Genomic DNA, 11,998 nt, shown 5'->3' on the forward strand with positions numbered 1-11,998 from the left:
TTTGTACTTTGAAGAATATATCTCTAAGAAATAATTATTTAGAATAAAATAAAACTTTGATGATAATTCTCTAAAGTTCATTATTGGTGGTGGTGGTGGTGGTGATATGCCATGGAGTCGGTTCCGTTTCACAGTGACACTGTACAGGGTTCCCAAGGCTATAAATCTTTACAGGAGCAGAAAGCCTCATCTTTCTCCCGCAGAGTAGCTGGTAGTTCTGAACTGCTGACCCTGAGGTTAGTAGCCTGATTTGTAACCATTATGCTACCAGAGCTCCTGAGGTGTTAGTAATTAAATGTTATGTATTTATAATTTGACATTGCAGAAAGACAGGCACAAGCACTTCTAAACAAAGCACGCTTATTTGCTGACAATCCAAATAATTGTACACTTTTTATTAAAAAGCTGTTATCAGAAATCAGCCCTTTTCTTATGTCCTACGATTTATGTTACTATAAGAAAATGCAGTACTAAAATCCAGTTTTACTTGGTGCAAAGGAATTGATGAAATTTATCTTTTTAATTCAGACACAAAATTGACAGAAATTTAATTATTTTTATACAAATGCTTAAAATACCTCATGATGTATCTGACAAATGACTCAGATCTAGAATATATGAATAATTCTTACAGCTCAATTCATTTAAAAATGACTTCAAAAAGATTTGAACAGACATTTCACCAAAAAAGATACACAGATGGCAAATAAGCATTTAAGAATGAACTATACAGCTGAAGTATAAGATCCATTAAGGGACTCCGACTCTAATTTGGACTCCTGGTGTGATGCTTGCTGTAGGATCAGCACTGGACTTTGAACCACAAGGTTGGCAGTTCAAATCCACCAGCTGCTCCAGGAAACCATATATAGGGTCGCTATGACTCAAAACTAACTTGAAAGCATTTAACAACAATTCTGGTGGCACAATGGTTAAGTGACTGCTAACTGAAAGGTCTGAGGTTCAAATCCACTAGCCACTTCATAGGAGAAGATGTGGTTGGTGGTTACAGTCTTGGAAACCCTATGGGACAGTTCTATTCTGCCCTATAGGGTCAGTATGAGTAGAAATGAATCTCTGGTAACAGATTTGGTGTTTTGTTTTATCAGGGTGAGAGACCAGGACAGTAGTAGTGAAGTGCAAAAGAAAAACACAGTAATATACCATTTACATCCACCAGAATAGCTAAAATTTAAAAAGACCGACTATACCAAATATTGAAGTCCTGGTGTGGCACTGTGGGTTAATGTGCTACATTATGCTACAATATGCTACAAATGACTCCTACAAAGTCATTTGAATCGCAAGGTGGGCAGTTCAAGCTCACCAGTCACCCCAAGGAAACCTTTATACAGGGTCACTATGGGTCAGAACTGAGTCGGCAACACTTAACAATAGCAGCATACCAAATATTGACAAGGATGTGAAGCAACTGGAGCTGTACTGAGAGAATATAGGATAATATAATCACTTCAGAAAATAATTTGGTAATTTCTTAAAAGCCAAACATACATCTACCATACAAATCAGCCATTTGACTGATAGGTATTTATACAAAAAATAAATAAAAGTCAAATGTCCACACATGAATGTTCACGGTATCCCTTATTTTTAAAAGGCTTAAACTGGAAATCATTCAACTGTTCATCAACATTTAGACTTTCATTTCTTATCATCCAGCAAAATATCTATTGTATTGGTATCTCTCAGATTTCTAATCTTCATCTCAAACCTAATATGCCCACTAAAACACCTGATTCTGGCCCTACTTACACTCACAAACCTCAATAAATGGCAATTTTATGCTTTTGGTGGTTCAGGCAAAAACCCTTGCCTTCCTTGTCTTTGTACTTAATGTTCTTGCTCCTTAAAAGCATTCTTCCCTCCAGATACATACACTTTACTTTCTAACTGTCTTCAATTATCTGCTTGAAGTTTATCAAAGAGGCTTTTCATGACTATCTTCTTCTCTAAAATACCATGTGTGTGCACCTACCTACTCACAGAATTCTCCTATCTTCCTTTTATCCTATACTTTTACTGATCTCAATAGTCATTTATGACTACCTAATTTACTTTGCAACTTTTATGGATGCTATTTATTGGTCCAGTGGTAAAGATTTCTGTTTTCTTTACATTGAGGTATAACCCATACCAAAGGCTATGGTCTTTGATCTCCATCAATAAGTATTTTAAATCCTCTTGGCTTTCAGCAAGCAAGGTTGTATCATCTGTATATCACAGGTTGTTAATGAGCCATCCTCAAATCCTGATGCCACATATTTCTTCATATAATCCAGCTTCTCTGATTATTTGTTAGCAATTATATCCCTCGTTCCACGTCCTCTTCTGAAACTGGCTTCAACCTTTGGAAGTTCTCTGTCAGTGTAAGCTTGCAGATGTTTCTGTATCACCTTTAGTAAAACTTTACTTGCATGGAATGAATATCAGTGATGTTGTCCAATGATTTCCTCATTCTGTTGGGTCACCTCTCATTGGAATGAGCATAAATATGGATCTCTTCCATCCAGTCAGTTGGCCAGGTAGTTGTCTTCCAAATTCCTTGGATTTTTTTTTTTTTTTTTTTTTTGTCTTTTCAAGTTTCATTTTGCTTGGATCAACCATCAACATTCATGGAAGCAGCAGTCAGGAAATCAAACGACATATTTATTACATTGGGCAAATCTGCTGCACAAGAAACTGTTAAGACAGTTTTGAGTGACAACACACTAAGTGAAGAATATTTGGTTGGCATTAAGTGTTAACATTTTTTGGCATTGTATTTTAAGATGTGTTCCTATATGAATCATTTGATTGAGTCACTTCTCTTACATTCATCTCAGTTTAATACATTTATTTTTACACTGTCAAGATTTAATGAAGTTGTTTTTCAAGTATATAAAGTGGATGTTTATAAATTTTTAAAGATTTTTTTTTAATTCCCTTCATGGGGGGAAAAAAATCTTCATTTTACAGAAAATTAAACATCTGTATTCTGCCTCACTGTAAGCCGACAACATTCCCACCGGTTAGAGAAACACAGGTAAGATTTGGTCATTTTGATTTAATTACTCCACAGCAATACTTGTTACACTTAATTTTACTGATACAATTTAGTTAGTCAACAAACTGTTATGTTCCATTGAATAAGTTCTGATCCCAGCAATCCTATGCAAACACAATGAAATGATGCCCAGTCCTGTGCCATCCTCATAATTGACCCCATTTCTACTGCCACTGTGCCAATCCATCTCCTTAGAGATCTCCCTCTTTTACACTGACTCTCCACTTTAACAAGCATGATTGATGTCTTTCTCCAGGTACTAGTCCCTCGTGATAACATGTCTGAAGTATGAGAGACGAAGTCTCACCACCCTAGCTTCGCAAGAGCATCCTGGCTGTGCTTCTTCCAACACAGATCTGTTTGTTCTTTTGGCAGTCCATGGAACCTTCAATATCCTTCTCCAACAACGCAACTTAAATGCATTCACTGTCCAACTTTCACACGTATATGAGGGTACTGAAAATATCAAGGGTTGGGTCAAGCACACCTTAGTCCTCAAACTGGTATCTTTGCTCCTGAACACTCTACAGCAGATTTGCCTAAAAGAATAAATTGAGTTTTTGACTGTTGCTTCCATGAGTGAAGATGGTAGAGCCAAGAAAAATTTAAGTCTTTGACAACTTCAATCTTTCCTCCATTTATTGTTCCTGTTGTGAGGAGTTTTGTTTTCTTTATATTAGGTGCAACCCATATATACCGAAAGCTGTGGTCTTTGCTCATCATCAGTAAACATTTAAAGTCCTCTTCAGGTTTCAGCAAAGAAGATTGTATTATCTGCATATCACAGGTTGTTAATGAGTTTTCCTCCACTCCTGATGCCATGTTCTTCTTCATATAATCCATTTTCTCAGATTATCTGCTCAGCATACAGACTGAGTAAGTATGGTGAAAGAATATAAGCCTGGAGAAAGAACAGCTCTTCTGATTTTAAACCAGTCAGTGTCTGTTCTGTTCAAATGACTATCTCTTTGTCTATGTACAGGTTCCTTCCTCACGAGTACAACTAAGTGCTCTGGAATATCTATTTTCGCCACAATGTTGTCCATAGTTTGTCATGATCCACACAGTCAAAGCCTTTGCACAAGCAATAAAGCACAAGTAAGTATCTTTCTGATATTCTCTGCTTTCAGCCAAGATCCATCTTACGTCAACAACAGTATTCGTTTAACATCCTTGTCTGAATCTAACTTGAACCTCTGCAGTTCTCTGTCAAAGTATTGTTACAGCCATTTTTAAATTATCTTTAACAAAATGTTACTTGCATGTGGTATTAATGACACACACTGTCCAATGATTTCCACATTCCATTGGGTCACCTCTCTTTGAAGTGGGCACAATATGCATCTATTCCAATCAGTTGGCCAAGTAGTTGTCTTCCAAATTTCTTGCCATAGATGATGAGTAAGTGCCTCCAGTGCTGCATCAGTCTGCTGAAAGAGTTCAATCTGTATTCCATCAATTTCCAGAGCCTTGTTCTTTGCCAATGCCTGCAGTGCACACTTTGAACTTCTTCCTTACAAGTCTATGGATATCATCCTATCACACATAGCATTGTACTTAAAGATGGATCTTGAAATGCTCACTTTGATGGTAAATGTTGACGCCATCCCTCTTCAATTTGTCATTCCTGTTACAGTAAACCATGTAACCGTCAGATTCAAAATGGCCAATACCAATCTATTTCAGCTCACTAATGTCTAGACTATCAATCTTTATGTATTCCATTTCATTTTTGACAACTTACATTTTTCCTAGATTCTTACTTCATATATTACATGTTCCAATTATCAATGAATGTTTTTAAGCTGTTTCTTCTCATTCTGAGTTGTATACCATCCACAAATGAAGTTCCTGAAAGCTTAACCCCATCTATATAATTAAAGTCAACTCACTTTAAAGAGGCAGCTCTTCTTCAGTGCCTTCAACCTCAGTGGCTCAACTTCCAGCACTACAGTTAACAGTGTTCCACTACTATTCATAGGGTTTCTAGTGGCTAACTATTCAGAAATGGTTTGCCTCTCCCTCTTCCTAGTCTCGGTCTAGAAGCTCCACTGAAACCTGTCCTCCATGGGTGACCCTGCTGGTATGTAAAATACCAGTGACATAGTTTCTAGCATCATAATAAAGCTACGCCACCACGGTATGACAAACTGACAAATGAGAGGTTGTTGTATTTGTTAAGTGCCGGCAAGTCAGTTCTGACTCATAGTGACCCTGTATAGGTTTTCTAAGGAGTGGTTGGTGAATTTGAACCACCAACCTTGTGGTTCAAACTGACCTTATGGTCCAGTGCTTTATCTCACAGTGCCACACCAATCTAGTAAGTTTGTTTTTTGATTGTTTGTTTTTTTTTAATATTTTATTGTGTAGTAAGTTTGTTTTTGAGAGACAAAATAAAAACAAAAAGCTACATGGGTTTTGTTTGGTCAAAAATTCTCATCATCACTAAAATGATACTAAATTGAGCATATATTTTACTTGTCTAAATTTTTCAAGAAAGAATGAAAAATTACCAAGTTATTTCAAGTTTTCTAAAATATTTGATCTCCTTATATAGAGCCCTTATAGTATTGCAGGATAAACACCTGACTGTTAACTACAAGGTCAACAGTTCAAATCCACCAACCACTCCTCTGGAGAAAGATGACACTGCTCCTATAAAGATTTATAGGGTATGAAACCCTATACAGGGACACCATGAATCAGGGTCAATTCGATGGTAATGGGTTTGGCTTTTGGTTTTATATTTGACAGTTTATATAGCACTGGTGCTGCGGAATAAATCAATGGACTTCAAACGTCAGTTTGAGCCACAAGGTGAGTGGTTTAAACTCACCAGCTGCTCTTGGAAACCCTATACAAGGTGGCTCTGAGTCAGAACTGACTCGACAGTACTTAATAATAACAACAGTCTTAACAGTTCCCTAAAGCATATAGTTTCAGTATATTAATGGTCTAAAAGCATTGATATGAATTCTGACCCTGTCTCAGCATTAATTATATAGTTCTAGGTACTCAATAGAGTCCTGGTGTGGTGCTGTGGGTTAATGCACCACACTGCAAAGTTATTTGAACTGCAAGGTCAGCAGTTCAAGTTCATCACCTGCTCCTTGGAAACCCTATACACGGTCACTATAGCCTTATATGCATGCGAAAGCTGGACGGTGAATAAGAAAGACCACAGAAGAATTGATGCTTTTGAGTTATGGTGTTGGAGGAGAATACTGAAAGTGCCATGGGCTACCAAAAGAACCAATAGATCTGTTTTAGAAGAAGTGCAGCCAGAGTGCTCCTTGGAAGCCAGGATGGCCAAACTTCGTCTCTCATACTTCGGACATATTGTCAGGAGGGACCAGTCACTGGAGAAGGATATCATGTTTGGTAAGATGGAGGATCAGAGAAAAAGAGGAAACCCCCCAACAAAATGGACTGACCAAGTGGCAGCATTGACGGACTCAAGTGTGGCAACAGTAGTGAGGTGGGCCCAGGATCAGGCAGTGTGTCGTTCTGCTGTGTCTAAGGTCGCTATGCGATGGTACCAACTTGATGGCATCTAACAACAACAACAAAAGATCCTTAATATGCTGTTGTTGTTGTTGTTGTTGTTAAGTGCTGTCGGGTCAGTTCTGACCCATAGTGACCCTGTACAGGGTTTCCGAGTCTATAAATCTTTATGGGAGCAGAAAGCCTCATCTTTCTCCCACCGAGCAGCTGGCAGTTTCGAAATGCTGACCTTACAGTTCGCTGCCCAATTCGTACCCACTACACTACCAGAGCTCCTAATATGCTAGAAATCAATTAATTTTTTCCAGAATATACTGTTCTCAATAATTATTGGCTGGGTGATTATCAATAGGCATGTAATAATTAGTGTTAACCCCGTATTTTACAACTAAACCTACTAATAACCACGGAAAAATATTGACTCATGATTCATTTTCAAAGTCCTTCAAACTAAAGATCAATCTTTGAGGCATTCTTGAAATAGGACAACAGAATTTCACTACACTGATTTTAAAAAACGCTTTCATTTTACATATACTCATACATCTTCTTTGCCCACTGAACTCCTAGCATTAAAAGAATACATATGAACTGCTATGATCACTATTATATACTGTACTATTTCTAATTAACAAGATCTCAAAGTTTTACCGTTAGAGTTATAGGATTGTAAATGAGAATATCAATCTCTAAGAAAAAGTAATTAATGTAGCCACATACTCACTTAAAACTCAATCTATTTTGTCAAACTATACCAATGGCTTAGTGTATTTCCTAAGTTTCCATCCTTCCATCATCAAGTTGTTTCTTATTCAAAAAGAAATAATCAAGCAAAATGTGGTACATACATACAATGGAATACTAAACAACCATAAAGAATAATGATGAGTCCTTAAAATATAATGTGGCTGAATCTGGAGGGCATTATGCTGAGTGAAATTATTTACAAAAGGATAAACACAGTATGATCTCACTTTTATAAGAACAAATAAATATATACACAGAGACCAATGCTCACTAGCAGTTACCAGGGATGGAGGAAGCAGGGTGTCACTCTTGAAACAGTACAAATTTATTTTTGTTGATGGAAAAGGTAACACTGAATTTCGGTGAAGTGTATAGAGCTTGATCAAAGTAAATTAAAAAGAACATAGAGGAAAGGACATTTTTAGTAAAGCATCTGACAAATATAACTTTGCAACAGACACCAAAATATGTGTGTGGTTATGCAAATATATAATTTCATACATGTGTGTAAGGTATAAATATGTGGGTACATGTGTATGCACAGATAGATTATCTATAGGCATATGTACATACAAGTATGTGAGTGCATGCATGCATGTGTATCCATACAAGGGGAAGTCAAAAAGCATTGCTATAAAATCATACAGCCCTTTAGTAAACAAAAAATATCAAAATGTGAAGCTATTGTTTCTCAATATATCCTCCATTTAGGTCTATATACTTCTGAAGACAGTTTTTCCATCTCTAAAACCTTTACTGGAAGAATTCTGTGCTCCTTTGGTTCACACTACATCAAGATAGAGTAGTCCTGGTATGGCAATGTAGGATAAGCACTGGACTGAAAACTGTAAAGTTGGCAGTTTAAAGCCAACAGACATTCCTTGAAAACCCTGTGTCACTATGAATCAAAAGTGACTCGATAGCACTTAACAACAACACATCAATATTGCAGTTTTGGTATCATCAACAGACTCAAATCATGTTCCTTTTTTCAATGTTTGTTTTTGTTGTTTTTTTTTGAGTTTGGGGAAGAAAAAGAAGTCTGAGCAGGCAAGATCAGAGCTGGAAAGTGAATGAGATAAGGTTTCCCAAGGAAATTCTCATAGGACAGCCTTGCTACCCTCAAAAAATAAGAAGGCACATAGTCATGATGAAAACAAATTCCTTGGAGCAACTTTCCTGATCTTTTCCTCACCAAAGCAGTTTTCAATGTTCTTAAAACTTCCTTAATAAGCCCCTGTGAGTGTCCTGTGTCCTTGGAGAAAATCTTTCAAGATGATACCTTAGGAATTCCAAGAAACAGCTTCCAGAACCTTCTGAGCTGGCCTCTCTGCCTGGAGTTTAACTGGCCCAGCAGATCCCTTTGTTGTTAAGTGCTTCTGAGTCAGTTCCGACCCATAGCAACCCTATATAGGGTTTCCAAGGAGCAACTGGTGAACCTAAACCATAGACCTTGCAGTTCAAACAACTTTGCATTCTGGCGCATTAACCCACAGTGCCACACCAGGACTCCAGATCCCTTAGAAGTCACTATTTTGATTGGATCTTTTTTGTAAGGCACGGACTAAGGGTATTATAGAGATAACTCGTCTGGCAGTCATCTATTGATTGTCGATATGTTTAAATATGTTTTGTTTGAAATAGCCTGTGCATGTATGAACTGGAACTCTAGAAGCAATACTTTTTTTGCCTGTTATTGTTGTTAAGTTGGTTCTGACTCATAGTAACCCTGTATAGGGTTTCCGAGGAGTAGCTGGTAGCTTGAACCACCGACCTTGCAGTTCAAACAACCTTGTAGCCCAGCGCATTATCCCACAGGGCCACACCAGGATTTCACTTACCCTTATATAATGAACCACATAGAGCACACAGTTACAGATACTTCTTAGATATAACCAAAACCAAACACCTCTTGAGACTGGTTTTCTGGGTTTGAAGGCTTAGGAACATAGTCTTATGGAATAACTCAGCTGAGTTGCTCATAATACTGTTCATAAAGTATATGTTCTATGTACCAAAGGTATGAGTAGTGTCTGGGGTATAAGAAGTTTGCAAGTAGCCATCTAAGATGCAACTATTAGTCTCTATTCAACCAGAACAAAGGAGAAAGAAGGAAATCAAAGATGCAGAGAAGAGACTAATCTACAGGACTAATAGTCTACATAAACCATGCCTCATCTACAATGAGACCAGAAGAACTAGATGGGGCCTAGTTACCACTACCAATCATTCTAATCAGAGTCATAATACATGGGTCCTGGCAGAAAGGGAGAAAAATACAGAACAGAAATCAAGCTCTGAAAAAAACCAGATTTACTGGATTAGTTGACACTAGTGGACTCCTCCAGACTATCTCTCCCTGAGAAACGGTTTGAAAAGTTTGATTTTAAAAAAATTACAAATCATCTATGTGAGATCAAATTACTAAAAATCACCCAAAAGTAAAGATGAGAAGATAAAAGAGCAGGGAAACAAGAGTACTAGCATTGATACAATCAGAATGCAATTACTGAGGTAAGCAAAGAGAACACAATAAAAACTTTAGAAGAATTCAGGAAAACACTACAACAAACAGACAAAATAAATGCAAATTTTGAAGCAATACAAAACCTGCAATTAGAAATCCAGAAGATTAATACTAAGATCTCAGAAATGGACAATATAAAGAAAGGGTAAAGAAGTGGATGCAAAGTAATGGAAGTCCAAATTAGTGAACTTGAAGACTATTCTCTCAATACTAGTACGCTGTAACAATGAGGGGGGAAAAAAGAATGAAAAAATCCAAAGAAATCCTAACAGTTATTTGGGACACCATGATGAGGAACAACTTACAGGTGATCAGAATTCCTGAATAAGAAGAGACAAGAGCAGAGAAAACCGTGGAAGAACTGCTGGAAGAAAACTTCCCTAACATCATGAAAGATGAGAAGATAAGCATATAAGACGAACAAACCTCTAACAGGGTAGATCCCAAAAGAAAACCACTAAGACATATCATAATCAAACGTTCCAAAATCAAAGACAAGGAAAGAATCCTACGAGCAGCTTGGGGAAAATGAAAACTTACCTACAAAAGAGAACAAAATAAGACTAAATTGATTTCTTAGCAGCAACCATGCAGCAATGGAATAACATATGCAAAACTCTAAAAGAAAAAAATTGCCAACCAAGAATCATATACCCAGAAAGATGTCCCTCAAATATGAAGAGGAAATTAGGGCATTTCCTGATAAACAGAAATTAAAGGAATTTGTAATGACCAGAATAACTTTACAAAAAAGGCTAAACTTTTTTTTTTTGGACTGAGAACCAAAAACAGCAGACAACAACCTGAGATTAGCATACATGACAACACCATACAAAACTAAATCCAAATATAAAAGTATTTTAAAGTAAAACAAATCTACAAGACTGAAATATGGAAGCAGAGATGTAGCAATGTATACAGAATCAACTACAAAACAAAAAGAGGGAATAAAACTTCCAAATGGCAAGGAAGTCAAATAGATTTCAAGATAAAACACACTGCTTTAAATCAGGGAAAAATTAATACATTATAAGACAATCTAAAAGAAAAATATACACCTGCACATCAAAATAAAAAAGGAAAACCAGAAAGATTTAGTAAACATTAATGCAACAGAACCAAAAATGAAAAGAAAACTCACAAACACAATGAACTCAGCAAATAAAATTATGTGGAACAAAGAATCCAGCAACACCACAAAAACACACACAGAAAAATGACAACAATCAATTCAAACCTACTGATAATCATACTGAATGTAAATGGATTAAATGTACCAGTCAAGAAAAATAAAGAGCTGGCTACAAGAGATATATCAAAAAGATGCAAAAAAAAAAAAAGTCTAAATGTCCATCAATAGAAAGGTTACTACAAAACATTGAAGAATAATGGATCTGTGAAATATTTCATGTGGTTGAACCTGGAACACATTGTAGTTGTTATTGAGGACTGTCTAATCAGTTCCGACCCATAGCGACCCTGCATAGGGTTTCCAAGGAGTGGCTGGTGAGCATGAACCTCTGATCTTGCGGTTCAAACTAACTGCAGTCTAGCACGTTAACCCACAGTGGCAGAAAAAGACTCCTGGAGAATATTATGCTTAGTAAAACTAGTCAATCACCAAAGGACAAACATAGTATGAAACCAATATTATAAAAAGTAAAAAAAAAAAGAAGAAGAAGAAGAAGAAGAAGAAGAAGATAGAAGAAACTATCTATGATGGTTATGGGCAGGGGTGAAAGGAGGGAAAATTATTCATGGCTAGAGGGTTGTTGTTGTTTTTAAGTACTGTGGAGTCGGTTCCGACTCATAGTGACCCTGCACAGGGTTTCCAAGGCTGTAAATCTTTACGGGAGCAGAACACCTCATCTTTCTCCCGAGTAATTGCTGGTAGTTTCGAACTATTGACCTTGAGGTTGGCAGCCCAACTAGTAATCACTATGCTACCAGACAAGGTTGTTGTTGGTGGTGGTGGTGGTGTCAGGTGCCATCGAGTTGGAACCGACTCATAGCGACACCATGCACAGCAGAATGAAACCATGTCCGATCCTGGGCCAACCTCACTGCCGCCGCCACACTTGATGCCATCAATGACGTCACCTGGCTGATCCATCTCTTTGGGGGTCTTCCTCTTTTTCTCTGACCCTCCACCTTAC

At 37.2% G+C, this 11,998-nt stretch overlaps 1 protein-coding gene across 1 annotated transcript in view; it reads right to left on the reverse strand.

The window, feature by feature from the left end:
* SPEN (spen family transcriptional repressor) overlaps positions 1-11,998 on the reverse strand; it is a 146,591-nt gene that overhangs the window by 84,614 nt on the left and 49,979 nt on the right. The gene's annotated exons all lie outside the window — the stretch shown is intronic.

Source organism: Chrysochloris asiatica, unplaced genomic scaffold (assembly GCF_000296735.1).
Source record: "Chrysochloris asiatica unplaced genomic scaffold, ChrAsi1.0 scaffold00090, whole genome shotgun sequence".
In the NCBI taxonomy this organism is placed as follows: domain Eukaryota; kingdom Metazoa; phylum Chordata; class Mammalia; order Afrosoricida; family Chrysochloridae; genus Chrysochloris; species Chrysochloris asiatica.